The sequence below is a fragment of the Rhinolophus sinicus genome, chromosome 13, assembly GCF_057876585.1.
Source record: "Rhinolophus sinicus isolate RSI-liver-muscle chromosome 13, RSI-T2T, whole genome shotgun sequence".
Lineage (NCBI taxonomy): Eukaryota > Metazoa > Chordata > Mammalia > Chiroptera > Rhinolophidae > Rhinolophus > Rhinolophus sinicus.
Genome location: NC_142513.1, coordinates 21,037,712 through 21,054,085, shown reverse-complemented (window position 1 = coordinate 21,054,085; position 16,374 = coordinate 21,037,712). Strand labels below are relative to the sequence as shown.

The window sequence follows — 16,374 nt, the reverse complement described above, 5'->3', positions numbered from 1 at the left end:
TTCATAATGATACATGTTCTCTGAAGTTTGTAAAACTTCTTTCCATGAGTCTCAGCCGTCACTGACACTGAGCTCCATGGGGCAGGATGGGATTATCGCGTTCAGTATTGTGCCCCCAGCACCTAGCACAGTGCCTGGCCTGTGCCCAGTGCTCAGTACGTGTTTGTTAAATGAATGAAAACAGTTTTGTGAGTGTGTTCTGTTTTTCCCATTGTACAGAGAGGAAAATGAGGCTGGAGAGAGGATGTAGCTCGACTCAGAGACCAGTTCTTCTGGTGGCTGTGGGCCTCTTGTGTTCTCTTTACTCCCATGATGGCTGAAGGGATCACCATGACCTTCATCATCGCTCAGCTCATTAAACACCCACTGCACAAGGTGTGGTGCTGAGTGGGAGAAAAAGAAGTGAGACAGGACTAGGCCCTGCCCCGTGGAGTATATAGCCAAATGTGGTTGCTGTCTTTGTGGCATACACATTGGAAAAGATGATAAATTTTCCTTTGAAACAAACCTCTGAAGCTCAAGTAGATTATTTGCAGTGTGCAGGTGTGTTCCAGGCAGTGGTTTCAATTAGGTGCCTAGAGCAAAAGTTGGATTGCATTTTTTCCAAATTTCTTTTCCTTTTCTTTCGTCATGCATTCATTCTTAAGCATGTGGCAGGCTCTTAAGCTGTGTCCCAGGCCCCACGCTTAGTGCTGGGAACAAAGAGACACCAGACATGATCCCTGCCATCCAAGAGACGTAAATATCATTACTTTCCTTTTCTATAAAGTGGAAATAATATTTATCTCACGTGATTCGGAAGAGGATTAGCTAAGATAGTATATGAAAGGGTGTGGCACATTGTGGATACTGAGTAAGTATACTTTTCTTTCTTTTTCTAATAAAGTTATTGTTGATCAGACTTATTTGGTTTCATTGTCAAAATGGAAAAGTTCTTTCAGTGAGAACTGGATGGAAACGAGGATTCAGCCTAGGTGAAATGACAGAAATCACCCAAACTTAGTTAGGTCTTCTTCGGTACCTTTCTAAACAGTGTCCTGTTGGTTTTCTGTCTAAGAAAGATGATCAGGTATCATGGAGTCTTTTCTTCTTAAGGCATTGTAACTAGTTATAAAATGCCTACCCTAGCTGGTTCAGATTTCCTTTTTTCCCTGTTTTAATAAAGACGAAAACAATTTGTAGAAAGGCTCATAATTTTAGTCTAACAAGAGAATTGTATGAGATTGGGAAATGGAGACTGTGTATCTCAAACACCCTACCCTGGTACATTTCTTTTGGATTTATGGATGTAAATCAGTTCATTTACAGGTTAATTTAGGTTTAGCTGAAAATGTCTGATGGATGCAGAGAGGCCAGTCGCTCACAGGAAATATGTCTTCATTAAGTGCTGGAGCCAGGGTGGCTCTCATGTTTAATAAAATTGCTCTAAAACATTAGCATGTGGGAAGACATCTTAATAAGTTAAATTGATAGTGCACGTGGCCTTTTGCTTCTCTGCAATCAAGGTATCAGGTTGAAAATCACAGCGTGTTAATGGTGTATGTGCCATCAGGATCTCTGCCAGAGGGCCTGGGAGGGAAAGCCTGAGACCCACCCAGGGGCCTGAGCAGGGGCAGTTTCCCTTGGTGACACTTAAATTTCTTGTTTGAAGAAATGGCTGGCTAGATTGGGTTTGGTTTACTTCTTAAGACAGATGGAGTGTCAGAGAGGCCGTCTGTGTTGGCTGTCCAAACACGCTGGCGCCTTTGATTTAGATGACAAAATCTTTTTTTTACCCTGTTTGGCAGGATATTAAATATTTTTAAGTCCCTGCCAATAGGTTTATAATGTGATTTGAAATTCAGGATAGATTTTGTTTGGAAGTTTAGCTACATGTGAGGACCTTTGAACTGGACTGTTTTGCTCAGGGAAAATTTGAGTTGTCCCGAGTTGGGTTTGAGTGTGGAGAACGAGGTCCTGGAGAACAGCCGGTGAAGACGTATGCGAGTGTACATCTCGGGAGCAGAAAGCCAGGAGCTGCTTTGTTTACAGTGGTCCAGAGCCCTGAGATGGAGCCAGGGCCGACTGGGAGGAGGGCAGAGCTCTTGGGGGCTTGAGAAATTCCTTTGGTAGGAAAGGTTATGAAAACGTGGTCCTCTTGTCCAGAATTGTTTTGTGCCGCTGTGTCGCTGTCTTAACAAGTGAGAGAGAGGATGTTCAAAAACAACTTTAGATTGGTCATTTTGAGGATGGATGGTTATATTTAGAAGGAAATGTAAGTATAGCAATAGGAAACAACAACAGACCTGGCTGGATATAATACTGGCCTGTTTTTAAGGTATTTGTCTCAAATCAGCAGTTGTTTATTGAGTTCCTTCTGGGAGGAAGGCAGCATGATGGTGTAGGCAAAAGGTTTTTCAGTTTGAATGCCAGCTTCACCACTCACCGGCAGTTCCTTGGCAGTGACTTATCCATTCTGAGTCTCAGTTTCCCCATCCATAAAAAGGGAATAACAATACTTACTTCTGAGGCTTCTTCTGAGGATATGGAATAAATTGATATATGTGAAGTGCCTAGCAGAATGCCTAGGAGGGGTGTAAATGTTTCCTTGGGTTCCCAGGTGTAGTCTTAGGTACAAAAAGGGATATAAAGATGGCTAAGGTACTTCCTCCCCCTAGAAGGGCTCACGGTTCAATGAGGAAGATACACTTGTACAAGCAACTGATAAAAGGCAACTGTGGTAAGTGTACAAATGGAATGTTAGAGGGAAATGTAGCAGGAAGAGATTAATTCATCTCTGAGGGTTGGCAGGTTCTTCTCACCCAGCCACCCATCCAATGCCCAAATTCCCTTCGCAGTATTCCTGCCAAGCGATTAACCTGATCGAATCTCTCTGCTGACAGCATTTGTATTACGTGCTCTATCCTCCCACACTATAGCACAGCCTGTCTTTGGACATCTCTGACTATAAAATCACTTTTCTTATTTGGAACTGAGATCTGTCTTTCTGAAGTGCCTACCTCCAGTACACATTGGGGTGGTAGCTCCAAAGGAGGCAGCTTGGGGTGGTGGCGAGAATGTGGGCTCTGGAGTTAGAAGGCCTGGGGCAAATCCCAGCTCTGACACTAGGCAGTTAGGAACTGTGTTCCTTCCTTTGGGAAAACAGTTGCTCATTCTGCCTCTTGGGGCCTCAGCGAATAGGTCTAGTACCCCTTCGACAAGACAGATAAGGAAGATGGTGCTTGTGTCTCAAGCCTGCACTTCTCCAGGACAGATCTTCTCTCTTCCGTTGACTGTTCCGTTGCCTGGTATTTCTGTTTTGGTTACTCTCCTCTGGATGTTCTGCTCATCAGCGTTGCTCTTAAGGTGTGGAATGGGCAGAGCTGAATACTCTGAATATTCCAGCTAATGTCTGAGCAGCGCAGCCCAGAACACGCAGGACTAGCCATTGGTTTAGGAATTAATTCGGTTCTGTGTGCTACATGGCCCTGGTAATTTCCATATCACCGAGCCAGGTTTTTAGGTTTTTTGGTGTGTTTTTGTTGTTGTTGTTTTTTAAAGATTTTATTGGGGAAGGGGAACAGGCCTTTATTATTGGGGAACAGTGTGTACTTCCAGGACTTTTTTCCAAGTCAAGTTGTTGTCCTTTCAATCTTAGTTGTGGAGGGTTCTGTTCAGCTTCAAGTTGTTGTCTTTTCAGTCTTAGTTGTGGAGGGCGCAGCTCAGCTCCAGGTCCAGTTGCCATTGCTAGTTGCAGGGGGCACAGCCCACCATCCCTTGCGGGACTCGAGGAATCGAACTGGCAACCTTGTGGTTGAGAGCCCACTGGCCCATGTGGGAATTGAACCAGCAGCCTTTGGAGTTAGGAGCACGGAGCTCTAACCGCCTGAGCCACCGGGCTGACCCTGGTGTTTGTTTTTTGAAATGCAATTATACTTTGCCGTGGACTTTCATTAGTAAAGGAATGAACATCTACCAACCTCTAAAGTTTGTTTGATTCTTCTTCAGGAGTCTTAGCTGAAGGATTGGAGGACTTAAGTTCTTAACAAGAGCATCCGGCTTGCTTGATTCTTGTGCCGTGTTTCCCCGAAAATAAGACCTAACCGGAAAATAAGCCCTAGCATGATTTTTTCAGGATGACATTCCCTGAACATAAGCCCTAATGCGTCTTTTGGAGCAAAAATTAATATAAGACCCGGTCTTATTTTCAGGGAAACAACGGTAGCTGATATTTCTAGCTCTATCTCCTCCCTCCTCCATACAGGGCAAAGGTGGCTGTAAGGCTTACTTGAGGAAAGTCATACATCTCTGTGTTTGTGGCTGTTTAGCTCAAAAGGTTAGTGGTATGATATGGTAGAAAAGGCGCTGGGTTTGGGATCAGAAGATCTGAGTTCACATTTTACCTCTGCCACTTACTAGATTTGTGAACTGAAACTAGTCCCCCATGTTTCTGAGCATCAGCTCCTTCAGCTGCAAAAACAGGATGCAATATTTACTATACAGTTTTGCTACTCAAAAGTGTGGTCTGTGGGAACATTTGGGAAATTGTTAGAAATGCAGACTGTTAGTTAGGCTCCACCCAGAGCTTCTGAAGCTAAAACCTGTTTTTGTGTTTTCTTTTTGAGATCCCCAAGTTGTTTGTATGCACATTAAAGTTTGAGAGACACCAGTTATCGTGGGGATTAAATGAAAATGTTGGGCGTTTTTCTATGTCCAGGCCAGTATTCGTTGCTGGACACCCAGGGATGCTGTCTCCTGGGTCAGTTTGCTCACTCCTTTTGCTGCTCAAAGATTGAACTCTTTTTTTTTTTTTTTTTTTTTTTTAAAGATTTTATTGGGGAAGGGGAACAGGACTTTATTGGGGAACAATGGTCAAATTGTTGTCCTTTCAATCTTAGTTGTGGAGGGTTCTGTTCAGCTTCAAGTTGTTGTTCTTAAAGTCTTAGTTGTGGAGGGCGCAGCTCAGCTCCAGGTCCAGTTGCCGTTGCTAGTTGCAGGGGGCACAGCCCACCATCCCTTGCGGGAGTCGAACCGGCAACCTTGTGGTTGAGAGGACGCACTCCAACCAACTGAGCCATCCGGGAGCTCAGCGGCAGCTCAGCTCAAGGTGCCGTGTTCAATTTTAGTTGCAGGGGGCGCAGCCCACCATCCCTTGCGGGACTCGAGGAATTGAACTGGCAACCTTGTGGTTGAGAGCCCATGCTCCAACCAACAACTGAGCCATCCGGGAGGCAGCTCAGCTCAAGGTGCCGTGTTCAATCTTAGTTGCAGGGGGCAGAGCCCACCATCCCTTGCGGGACTCGAGGAATTGAACTGGCAACCTTGTGGTTGAGAGCCCACTGGCCCATGTGGGAATCGAACCAGCAGCCTTCAGAGTTAGGAGCACGGAGCTCTAACCGCCTGAGCCACCGGGCCGGCCCTCAAAGATTGAACTCTTATCCAGCTCACCATATTCCCAGATACCTTCAGTTACCTCCAACTCTGATGAAGCCTCAGAACATGGATAGTTCAGTAGAGGTCCACCTTCCTCTCCTTGAAAAAGACCTTGAAGCACATCCTGCTGAAGGAGTAGCAGCTTTCTTCAAGAAGCCACACATCTGGATAACTGACAAGCATTCAGTTAAGCCTTTGGTCATGAGGACCCACTGGTTGTCAGGCACTGGTAACCCTGGTGATAAATTAGAGGCAGTTTCCATCCTCAGGGAGCACCACTGCCTGGTGGGGGGACCAGGTTGTAAAGAAAAAATTTCCACCTAGTGAGGCCTGTGTAGAATTCCATAAGGACCCCAAGTGAAGAAGAATTAACTTCCCCTGGGGGGGGCAGCTAGGAAATTATTATTGTTGTTTTTTTTAAATTGGGGAATATTGGGGAACAGTGTGTTTTTCCAGGACCCATCAGCTCCATGTCAAGTCATCGTTTTCAATGTAGTTGTGGAGGGTGCAGCTCAATGGTCCATGTGAGAATAGAACTGGTGACCTTGGTGTTATGAGCACCTTGCTATAACCACTGAGCCCACCGGCGGCCCAGCTCCAAGCACAAACCATTGTTTTCAGTCTAGTTGTGGAGGGTGCAGTTCACTGGCCCATGTGGGAATCGAACCAGCAACCTTGTTGTTAATGGTTCGCGCTCTAACCAACTGAGCCATCTGGTTGCCCCACCCTGATTTTTTTAAAGTCGTATCTTTTTCTATCAGAAATGATTTTTCAGTGAGTTCTGATTTCTTGGTTCAGTAGCTTTGTGGTTTCTATTATGTTTATATGACATTGATACTGGTCCACCAGTTTTCTGCATCAGGAGGGATAGGTGCTCTCTGAGTGCCTGTGCTGTGTTAGGAGCCATCTGCGATGCCATGTGGATTTCTAAGCGGTGAAAAAAACACAACCTGGCCCAACGGATCCTAGAATTGAACAGATCTGTGGCTCTCTCAGAGAATAAAAAGTTATCACAACTAAATAGCGCGTACATTTTCTCATGGAGTCTTACAGCCATCCTCAGTAAAGTGTTTCAGGAGCTATGGATAAAGTAAAACTAGAAAATACAAGCAGCTTCTCTGGGGAAATGGGAGTTAGGTGGGAGGTTAGATGAAGCAGGACATTCCACCAAATCTGCCGCATTCTATTCTATACAATGACATTTTTCTGAATTTTGGAGTGATAGTGAATTTTTGGACTGGGATTCCCAGCAAAAAGCACTATCTTCTTTTCATCCAAAAAGAAAGCAGGCACTGAGCGCCGGGTTGCTCAAGGTGGTTGGCCCTTAACACAGCCTGTTGAAGAAATTTCCTTCCATTGAACACTCAGGGTAGTTGAATTTGCTCAGAGCTGAGAGGCTCTGTGTCTCAGCAGGAGTTCAGACATTCTCCAAATCAGGGTTTCCTGTCCAAGTGTGAGGGTCTGCCTTACAATCCTGCTCTCAGAGGCCCATCCTCTTTCTTCATGGAGAGATAAACCTAGGACAGGAGTAACTCAAGTCCAAGTCGGCTGTAAGTGCCACCCATTGGAGCACCCTAAATGGAGCTTGGTGGGATTTGAAGAAGGGAGCAGCTGCCACAGTTTAGGGTTTGGGGTGACAATGTGATCTTTTGCGTTAGTCCTTAAAGGAGTAGGCAGGGGCTGGCAAGGTGGCTCAGGTGGTAGGAGCCAAGGTCGCTGGTTCAATTCCCACATGCGCCAGCGAGCTGCGCCCTCTACAGCTAAGATTGTGAACAGGGGCTCTCCCTGAGCAGCTGGAGGTTGGCGGGAGCTGCTGTGGGCTGCCACGGGCTGCTGTGGGCTACCGTGTGCTGCTGTGAGTGGCCAACGACCGATGACCGGCTGCCTGGTGGGGGCGCGGAGCACAAGGCTCATCATACCAGCATGGGCCAGGGAGCTGTGTCCTACACAACTAGACTGAGAAACAGCGGCTTGAACTGGAGTGGTGAGATGCGGACAAAGCGGGGGGAATAAAGAAATAAAGGAGTAGGCAGCTACGGGGTGGGGGTGTGGGTTGCGGGTTGCGTGTGGGTGCACTCATGTTTGGTGTGTGACCTCACCTGAGTCTAGAGTTACAGCGGGAAGTTGCAAAAGAACGTTTGCTTTCATCTAGTTGGGTTGTGTAAGGAGCAGTGTATTTGAGAAAAGGAAACCAGGGGTTTTGAAATGGATTTGGATATTGTGCACTGTTTAAGGACTGTGATACTGAGATCCCAAATCTCTTTGGTCTTTGTGCTGCATAGATAGATATTTGCATTTCAATTCAGATGGTCCATTTTAAAAGAAGGTACCGTATTTTGTCATGTATAATGCACTCCCATGTATAATGCGCACCCACATTTTAGGCCCAAACTTTCAGGGGAAAAAGTCTTTTGTTTTAATTTTTTAATTTAGATTTTTATTTGTTTACATATATTTGTTTACATACTTGTTTTTCATATTATAAAGGAATTTTAGCATTTATTTTTTAGCATATTATCGCACAAGAAATTTTATGTAACAAATAATTACAAAACACAAGAACAGATACCAGGTACAAGAAATTTTATGTACCAGTAACAAATTTAGGATATTTATGCATCATAGAAGGCTAAGAATTCTTCATTGTTGCAAGTTTGTTGTAAGTTCACCAAAACCGATTATCATATTTCAGGGTATTATTTTGCACATGGATATCGTTATTGCTAAAGTTACACTTTTAACTTACAAGCATAAATGAAAGAATTAAAAACGTTTATATAGATACGAAATTAGTACTACCCATGTATAATGTGCCTCATTTTTCCCTCACAAATTTAGACAAAATAGTGCACATTAGACATGGCAAAATACGGTAGCTAGAAACTTTTGTTTCATTCATGAGCCAGTTTGGTAAGTGTATATTAACGTGAGCTGTGTGCCAGATACTGGCCTAGTTTACTGGGTAAATGCAGATGATAGGTCGGTTGTCTCTGAGATTTTCACAATCTGGCCAGAATGACAGACGAGTAAACAGATATAATCAGGGTACAGTGATCTGTTCTAGAAGCATTCAGAATTCAGAGTATAGGATATATAGTGGAGTATGTGTGTGTACTGCTTGAATCTATTTTATCAAGTAGTTATTTTGGAGAGTACTAGAATGTTAGAACAGAAGCAAACTCAAAATGTAGGAGTCCTTAAAACTTTGAATTAATAGGAAAAGCTTTTGAGAAAGAAAAACAGGAACATGGAAATACATGCAATACTTTTAAAAAGCACTTTATTTGAATCAGAAGCCCCTTTGGGGGTACATAAAAACATAAATATTTAACTTAGGTTACCCATAAAATAGCTTTAGACTACTAAGTTTAAAATACAGCTTATTCTGATAATTACTATAAATTTACTTTACAGTTCTCTTCCCATGAAAAGAAGTAGGGGCTAATAAACTGAGAAGTGGTTTCTTTACTATTTGCATAAGCAGAAACTGTAAGTTCCTTGTTTGTAACTCTCATAAGACCTGATAATTGTAAAAAAAAAGCAAAGATAAGACTTGTGCATGGGTGTATCCTGGCTGCTATTCTCTGCAGAGGTTTGAAGAGAAACTTTATTCACTGTATTCATTTATTCAGTGTGCTACTACCGTGTTTCCCCCCAAATAAGACCTCGCCGGACCATCAGCTCTAATGCGTCTTTTGGAGTAAAAATTAATATAAGATCCAGTCTTATTTTGCTATAATATAAGACCGAGTATAATATATAATATAATATAACATAGTATAATATATATAATATAGTATAATACCAGGTATAATATAAGACCGGGTCTTATATTAATTTTTGCTCCAAAAGACGCATTAGAGCTGATGGTCCGGCTAGGTCTTCTTTTCGGGGGAACACGGTGCATTAGCATTGTGTATTTCTCAGTCTGGTTTCCATTTCTTTTCCCATGAGAAGCTAGCCTTCTCAGTGGCCTCTAGAGCAGTGTTTCTCAGCCTCGGCACCATTGACAGTTTGGACGGATGATGTTTGTTGCTTGTTGCGGGGGACTGCCCTCCCTGGGCATTGCAGGATGTTTAGTTTAGCAGCACCCTTGGCCGCTACTCACTAGATAGCCATAGCACCCTGCCCTCCCCTCCAGTGTGACAGCCAAAAATGTCTCCAAACACTGCTAATTGTCCCCTGGGGGACAAGAGCTCCTATGGTTGAGAACCACTGTTCTAGGGCTGGTGAAGACGCCAGGTGCAGCTCTAGAGCTTCAGAGGCTGGCCTAAGGGTGAAAGGTCTTAACTTGTAGAGCTGGAAGGACCTGGGGGAGGAGAGGACTTTTAATCCTCCCTTTTTCTTGTTCTGCTGAGTAAACCAAGGTATACAGACGGCTCAGGGCCTCCGGGCTCTACTTTTTGGGAGTCTGGCTAGAACTGGGACCCAGACCTGAATCCGTCCCAGCCAGTACGCTTTCTCTTCAACCCAGAGGTTCTCAGTCTTCGTAGAAGGTCCTTTTTCTATAATAATTCCAAAAAATATCAGAGATGGCCATGTAATAAGAGTTTTAGTTTTAGTACCCATTAATTGAGAAGATAAATAATTTCTTTCAGCCAATATTTATTGAGTACGCACTATTTGTGTCTCTATCCTAGGACTGTGTTTGATACACATGGTGGGAGGTGGTCACGTGGTAGTTTTTCTTATTGTGTGACATGTGTTTGTCCTGTAGTACACAGGCAATGCTGGGTGACCACACCCAGCAATGGAGTGATAACTGTGAACCCTGTGGATGGGCTCACAGTCCTCAGGTTGGGAACCAGTTGACAACATGAGATTTGAGAGAACAGTGGGCCTGAAAACTCTGGGTTTTTCGTGAAACCATGAACTGTCTCCACACCCCATGAAAGTAAAAAGCCAACAAGCTACCTAGAGTCCTCAGTGCAGCTCTCTCAACAGCTATACACTTGGGCATTCGTGATAAAGGAAGAGTCGTTTGGGCTGAAAACAAGCTTTGAGTTCCTAGCATTAGTTGGTAAATGGTGCATGGACCTAAGGGGAGTTTAAAATAATGGCCTTGAACTTAAGAATCTGTATTTCCAGAGCCTCTCCTCTCAAAGCATTCAGCTTCTCTGACAAGAACTATTACTCTTATTTCAGAGGTAAGAGGCAGAGAGGCCAGGCCACGCAGATGGTCCGTGAAACAGAGCTGGCTACTCTCAAGTTTAGAAGTTGGGACCCTCGTTGGCTTCCAGGATGGGGCTGTTTGTTTCTGACAGATGATGGTGGGAAAAGGAGGAAGGTTGTTAGATTGTTCCTCCCAATTCGGCCAGCATTTTCAGTGCCCACTGTGGAAGACTCCCTGTGAGGGGACTGTATGGGGCACAGGTGATGGGACACAGATGAACAGGATTTGGGACAGAGGATGTGGTAGGGCCAGTCCAGCCAGGGGCTTTGTGGGAGCCAAGGTACTGAGATTGTGTATGTGGGAGGGGTGGGGGAGCCTGGGCGGGGGGGTGAGGAGTAGTGGTGGCTCATTTGGAGTGAGCGTTGGAAAGGTAGGCTGTCTTCTCAGAGGAGACTCTGGGTACCAAGCTGAGGAATCTGTGGCAGGTTGAATTTAAATATATTTTTTTTAATTGGGGACGGGGTACAGGACTTTATTGGGGAACAGTGTGTACTTCCAGGACTTTTTTCCAAGTCAAGTTGTTGTCCTTTCAGTCTTAGTTGTGGAGGGTGCCGTTCAGCTTCAAGTTGTTGTCCTTTCAGTCTTAGTTGTGGAGGGCGCAGCTCAGCTCCAGTTCCTGTTTCTAGTTGCAGGGGGCGCAGCCCACCATCCCTTGTGGGAGTCGAACTGGCAACCTTGTAGTTGAGAGGATGCTCTCCAACCAATTGAGCCATCCAGGAGCTCAGCAGCAGCTCAGCTCAAGGTGCCGTGTTCAGTCTCGGTTGCAGGGGGCGCTGCCCACCATCCCTTGTGGGACTCGAGGAATTGAACTGGCAGCCTTGGGGTTGAGAGCCCACTGGCCCATGTGGGAATCGAACCGGCAGCCTTTGGAGTTAGGAGCATGGAGCTCTAACTGTCTGAGCCACCGGGCCGGCATGTGCCAAACGAACACTTCCTGTCTCTAGAGAACAGTTTGCTGGGGACCAGCAGCCGTCTTCCTGCAGCACCCTGGTGAAGTTTCCCGTTAGTAGGCTTCTACCCATTACTGCCTGTGGGAATGAGGTGGGTAGAGGGGCTGTTCCCTTATAAGGGAGGACCCATGGGTCACCACCCTTTTCTCTCGTTACTTCTTCCTGGTTCTCCTGCTTTATCTGAAGCCAGAAGCCCAGCACATCCTGGGCAGCTGGGTAGGGGCAGAATAGCACCTTTTCTCCACATGAGAGTATCTCGGGTTACACGCCAAAGCGAAGCTTGCAAATCTTCCCGATTTAAATGAGCTTGGTCCAGCCTTATTTATTAATCAGGTCCTTGGCTGCCTCATAGTGTGAGTTTCACTCCCAGCTGCCTGGCTGGCTCACTCAATTAGTTGTGATCTTTGAGATTTAATCGTCCCTTTATGTTTATCTTCAATCCTAGAGAAAGAGCTAGTTACTTCCCTTGGCTGACGGCAGGACCTCTGTTTCTGTGGCCATACATTTAAGTTCAGCTTGGACTCTGCTTTCTTAGTCACAAAAATCTGAAAATGAACCCCCCACCCCATCTTTTCTTGGGCTCCCAGCTTCCTGTTAGCTTTCCTGTTCTCTAGGTGCTCCCTCCATCACCCCAATGGTCAAGCAGAGCCCTAGGACTTACGAGACACTGCGCCCTGGTTCCAGTTCCGACTCTGTCGCCTGGTATCTTTGGGTCTTCCCAACTCTGGGCCTTGTTTTCTCAACACTAAAATGAGGAGGATGGATTAAATGAACGCTGAGATTCCTTTCTGCTGTAACATGCTCTGAGTCAACAAGTGCCACTGTACAGTAAACCTCGAGAACCAGGAGTTGCTCCAAGCAGTTGTGTTGCATAAAAAGATGGACCAGCTCTGCATCATTTTGTCTGGTAGTAGCTTGGTACATTTCTGCTCATTGTAAAAGCTAAGGGCAGCCATAGACTGTTTTGTAGAAGGCGCTGGACATTTTTCCATTTGGATTCCCCTGTTCAGAGGTGAGAGCTGAAGAATAATTTTTAGCTGCTCCCCTGAGCCTGCGTCCAGGCAAGCGACACAGATGCTGGCGGACATGCGTCCTGGCGTCTGAGCCTGGTTTGCATTAGTAGCCGGCCTCTGACTTGACTGCCAGCCTTATGGCAAATCAGAGCCACAGGAGCTGGTCCTGAGCAGGCTCAAGCTCTGCTGGACAAAAACCCAGCAGGGACCAGTTAAGCACACTGGGGGTGCTTCCTTGTGGCAGGACCTCTTCACAAATCCACTTTTGGGCCACAGGCAATTTGTCTTCTGTGTGAGGGGAATGGAGAAAGGAACCAGCTGCTAAGGGCTGGTCTGACTCTAGTCATTTTAATTAAATCTGCTCTTTAGGATGGTGATTGAAGAGGATGCTGGGAGTCTTGGGGAGAGCAGCAGCCTTCTCTGTAAAGACCGTGTGTGCTTAGTGTAGATCCTGGTGCCACCATGAGCAGCTAAGCCTCTTAGGAATGTGGACTATCCCTCTTAGGAATATTTACCTACCTGGTTCTAAATCAAGGTCTTTAAAACCGTAAGTCCCTGCTAGTGCCCATTAAAACAGTTCTCTCCATTTTATTAAACGTTCACAGTACATTCCCGTCTCCTAAGCAGCTCTGAAAAATCTCATAACCGTTAGAGCTCCTCTTGCCCGTACAGAGGGAAATCCCAGGCCCAGAGAGGTTAGGTGACCTGTTAAAAATGACACAGCTCATGAAGGCAAACCTGGGAGTAGAACCCATGACTTTTACCTCCTCATTCCAGTGAGTTTTGCTGCCTCATTGCTTCTCAGCAGACACTGGTGGCAGGTTCCCAGCCCTGCCAGAATGGTTTTGAAAATAAAATTAAAGTTGCCATTCAGAAAGCCAGCTGACCGGGAGAGATGGAGCAAACAGTTGCTATTTTAGGGAGTTGTTTTCTTTCGAGTTATAACTGGCTGTTGGTGGTTTGGTGGGCTGGCACAGCCTGGGGGGAGGATCACACACCCCAGGTCTTGTTGTTGCTACATTCCTGACTCTGTAACCAGACTGTCTTTTTCCTGCGTCTCAGTGCCGCCCGTACAAGGGCTCAGAATAATTCCCACTTTTAACCTTTTATATAGGGCCGGGAGGATTAGGAAATCTATAAAGAGACCTAGGAAAGAGTTGGTATATCAATAGCAATTTTTGGTGATTCTTGATTTTTTTTTTCTTTTTTATCAAGGTGCAGACAAGTCTTAAGTGTACAGCTTAGTGAAGTTTTACAAATATCTATACCCACACAACTACCACCCAGATCAAGATAACAGAACATTCCAAGCACTCCAGCAGTCTTGATGATTTTTATAGTAGTAACTCAGGACTTGAGAAGAGAGCAGTTGTGTTTACTCTGGTTCCTTTAAGAATCTCAGAAGCCATTATAGTATCCTTCTGTGACTCATTCAGTATACGAGTATGTTTCCCGAACGCCAGCAGTGCAGGGCTCTGTGCTAGGTGTTGCTGGGAACACAGAAACTGGTGCTTGTTGGCCTCTGTCGAAGGCTCACAACCCATCAGGGATTGTGCCTGGCATCGAAGTGAGAGTGAGAACTGAGAGAGCAGCTTGGAGGCAGGAGGCTGCCTCTCGCGGGGAGAGGAGAGGGTGTATTTATTTATGTAGATTCAGAATTTTCTCCATTCCTTTCACTGTCTGTAAATACAAGAAAGGGGCCAAATTATGGCCTTTCAGTCCTTCCTCAGCCAGCTCTTTGCATTCTCAGACCATGTTGGGTACTTGGAGAGCCCAGCTGAAAGTCCGTGTCTGTAGTATTTGCTCAGTCTTACCTTCTCTTCTGGGAAGCAGGAGAGAACACAGCCAGTATGGAGGAAAGCAAAACCAAGAGGGCTTCCTCCCCTTCTTTGGCCCCCAGGCTCTTAGCAGCTGACTTCTCTTCTCTCTTGGGTTTTGAGACTCATAAGACCCATAAGCTCACAGTTCTGCTATGAGTTAATTTTGGCCTGAATTTCTCTGCTGCCTTTGATCCAATAGTTTAAAACAGAATTTTTCTGTCTTACTGTGAAAACAGAGCCAAGAAGGACTTTTCTGAACTTTTTTCATCTGTGAGAAACAAGTTTTTTCGTTTTGTTTTGTTTTCCTTACTAATAAAGCCATATGGCTCTGGTTGGTAGGAGGGGGAAAGGCCATTTCCAAAGTAGATGCAAAATGATCCCCTTCTTTCAGGAAATAGTCTCCCACGGTAGTGAAGACCAGCACCTGAGAAGCTCAAAAACCACTGGCTGAAGCAGAGTGATTGACCAGGCTCCAGGCTTCAGGCATGGTTTCCTCCTCCTTCGTTCAAACGTGGGCTTGGACACCTCATCTGTGCCTCGGACTGTCCCTGGGAGGGTCACTGCTGTCTAAGGGGTGGGTGTCAGCGGCAGTACAGCATTAGTGCTTTGAGGCACTCTTCAGCAAGGGGTGGTGCAAAAGCATGCAGAAGAAGGGTCCAAGCCCAGCCTGGGGGAGCAGGGTGGCTGAGAAACTGCTGCCCGGACAGCCCTGCAAGACCAGGGGGAGCAAGCCAGGTGAAGAGTGAGAAAGGCATTTGTGAAGAACCGGAAGTCTGAAGAGGCTGCAGAGAATAAAACCACTGTAGGGTTTTCTGGGCAGGGGCGTGGAATGTTAAGGTCTGTGTTTAGAAAAACCACTGGTGACAAGTAGAGAAGGGACTAGAGGAGGCAACCGCCACCTGAGCCCACATACTCTCTCTCTTCCCTCTCCTTTCCCCCTCCCCCGCCCCCACAGCCCAACCCACAACCTTGTGAGCAAGCACCCAGCACAGTTCCCTTGCCCCCAGGAACACATTCCCAGCTGACCACTCAGGGCCCTGCCCTGGACGGTTCTCTTACTCCTGGGTCCTGATTGTTCCAGCTGCTGGAGGGGCCCTCCCTCTGGATGCTGAAGAGCTAAGAGCTGTGGCTTAGGCTGACCATCTGTGGGACGAGAGGCCTTTTCAGCCCCTGAGAATGGAGAGGCTGAAGTTGCTTGCCATGTTCCAACCTTGATCCAGGTTTGCCAGAACTGGGACAGGTGGCAAAGGCTATGGGAGAGGAGGTGGGAGTTAACTGCCTGGCTCCTTAGACAGGGAGGGTAAGTATAGAAATAAGAGGCAAGTTCTCCCAAAGATGGGAAAGTGGGTGTGTTTGTGTGTACTATGTGTGTGTGCTGCATGCGTGTGCAAGCGCGCAAGTGCACACAACCCCCACCTTTTCTCTCTTGCCTAGGTGGACCGGCAGGGTGTATATAGGGGAAGACATGGCCCTGTTCTCTCTCTCTCTCTCTCTCTCTCTCTCTCTCTCTCTCTCTCTCTCTCTCTCTCTTTAACATCACAAATAGGTTTTATTTGTCCCCATTAAAAGTCTGAATTTTAAACAGATTCTTGGACTGGGGGCTCTCATCTCCAGCAGTGTATTCAACTTCCACACCTGTCTCATCCCCAGTGGCATTCCCAGTACTGCTACCTTCACCATGAGTTTTCCCAATTCACACTGGGCTTCTTCAACATTTTTACTTTTCTAACAAAGACATCATAGAGCGGATAAATAGATTGGCGAGTCTATGTCCTCCAATGCTGTCTGGGATCAATTCATTGACCATTTCTTTCAGGTCATTTTTCTGCACCTCTTGGGTCATTTGGATTTGGTGGACCTATTGATGCTGAGCATAAGAGGTCTTCCGAATCTTGATTGGTAATGTTTCTTAGTAAAACCAACACAGAATAGACAAAGCAAATAACTTTGGTAGTCTTGACATCAACATGAGTTTCAATGGCAGTCTTCCATTTTTTGACCATGGA

At 45.8% G+C, this 16,374-nt stretch overlaps 1 protein-coding gene across 1 annotated transcript in view; it reads left to right on the top strand.

Moving 5' to 3' along the window:
- The window catches only part of CHMP4B (charged multivesicular body protein 4B), a 41,574-nt gene that overhangs the window by 3,642 nt on the left and 21,558 nt on the right, over positions 1–16,374 (top strand). The window lies entirely within an intron of this gene.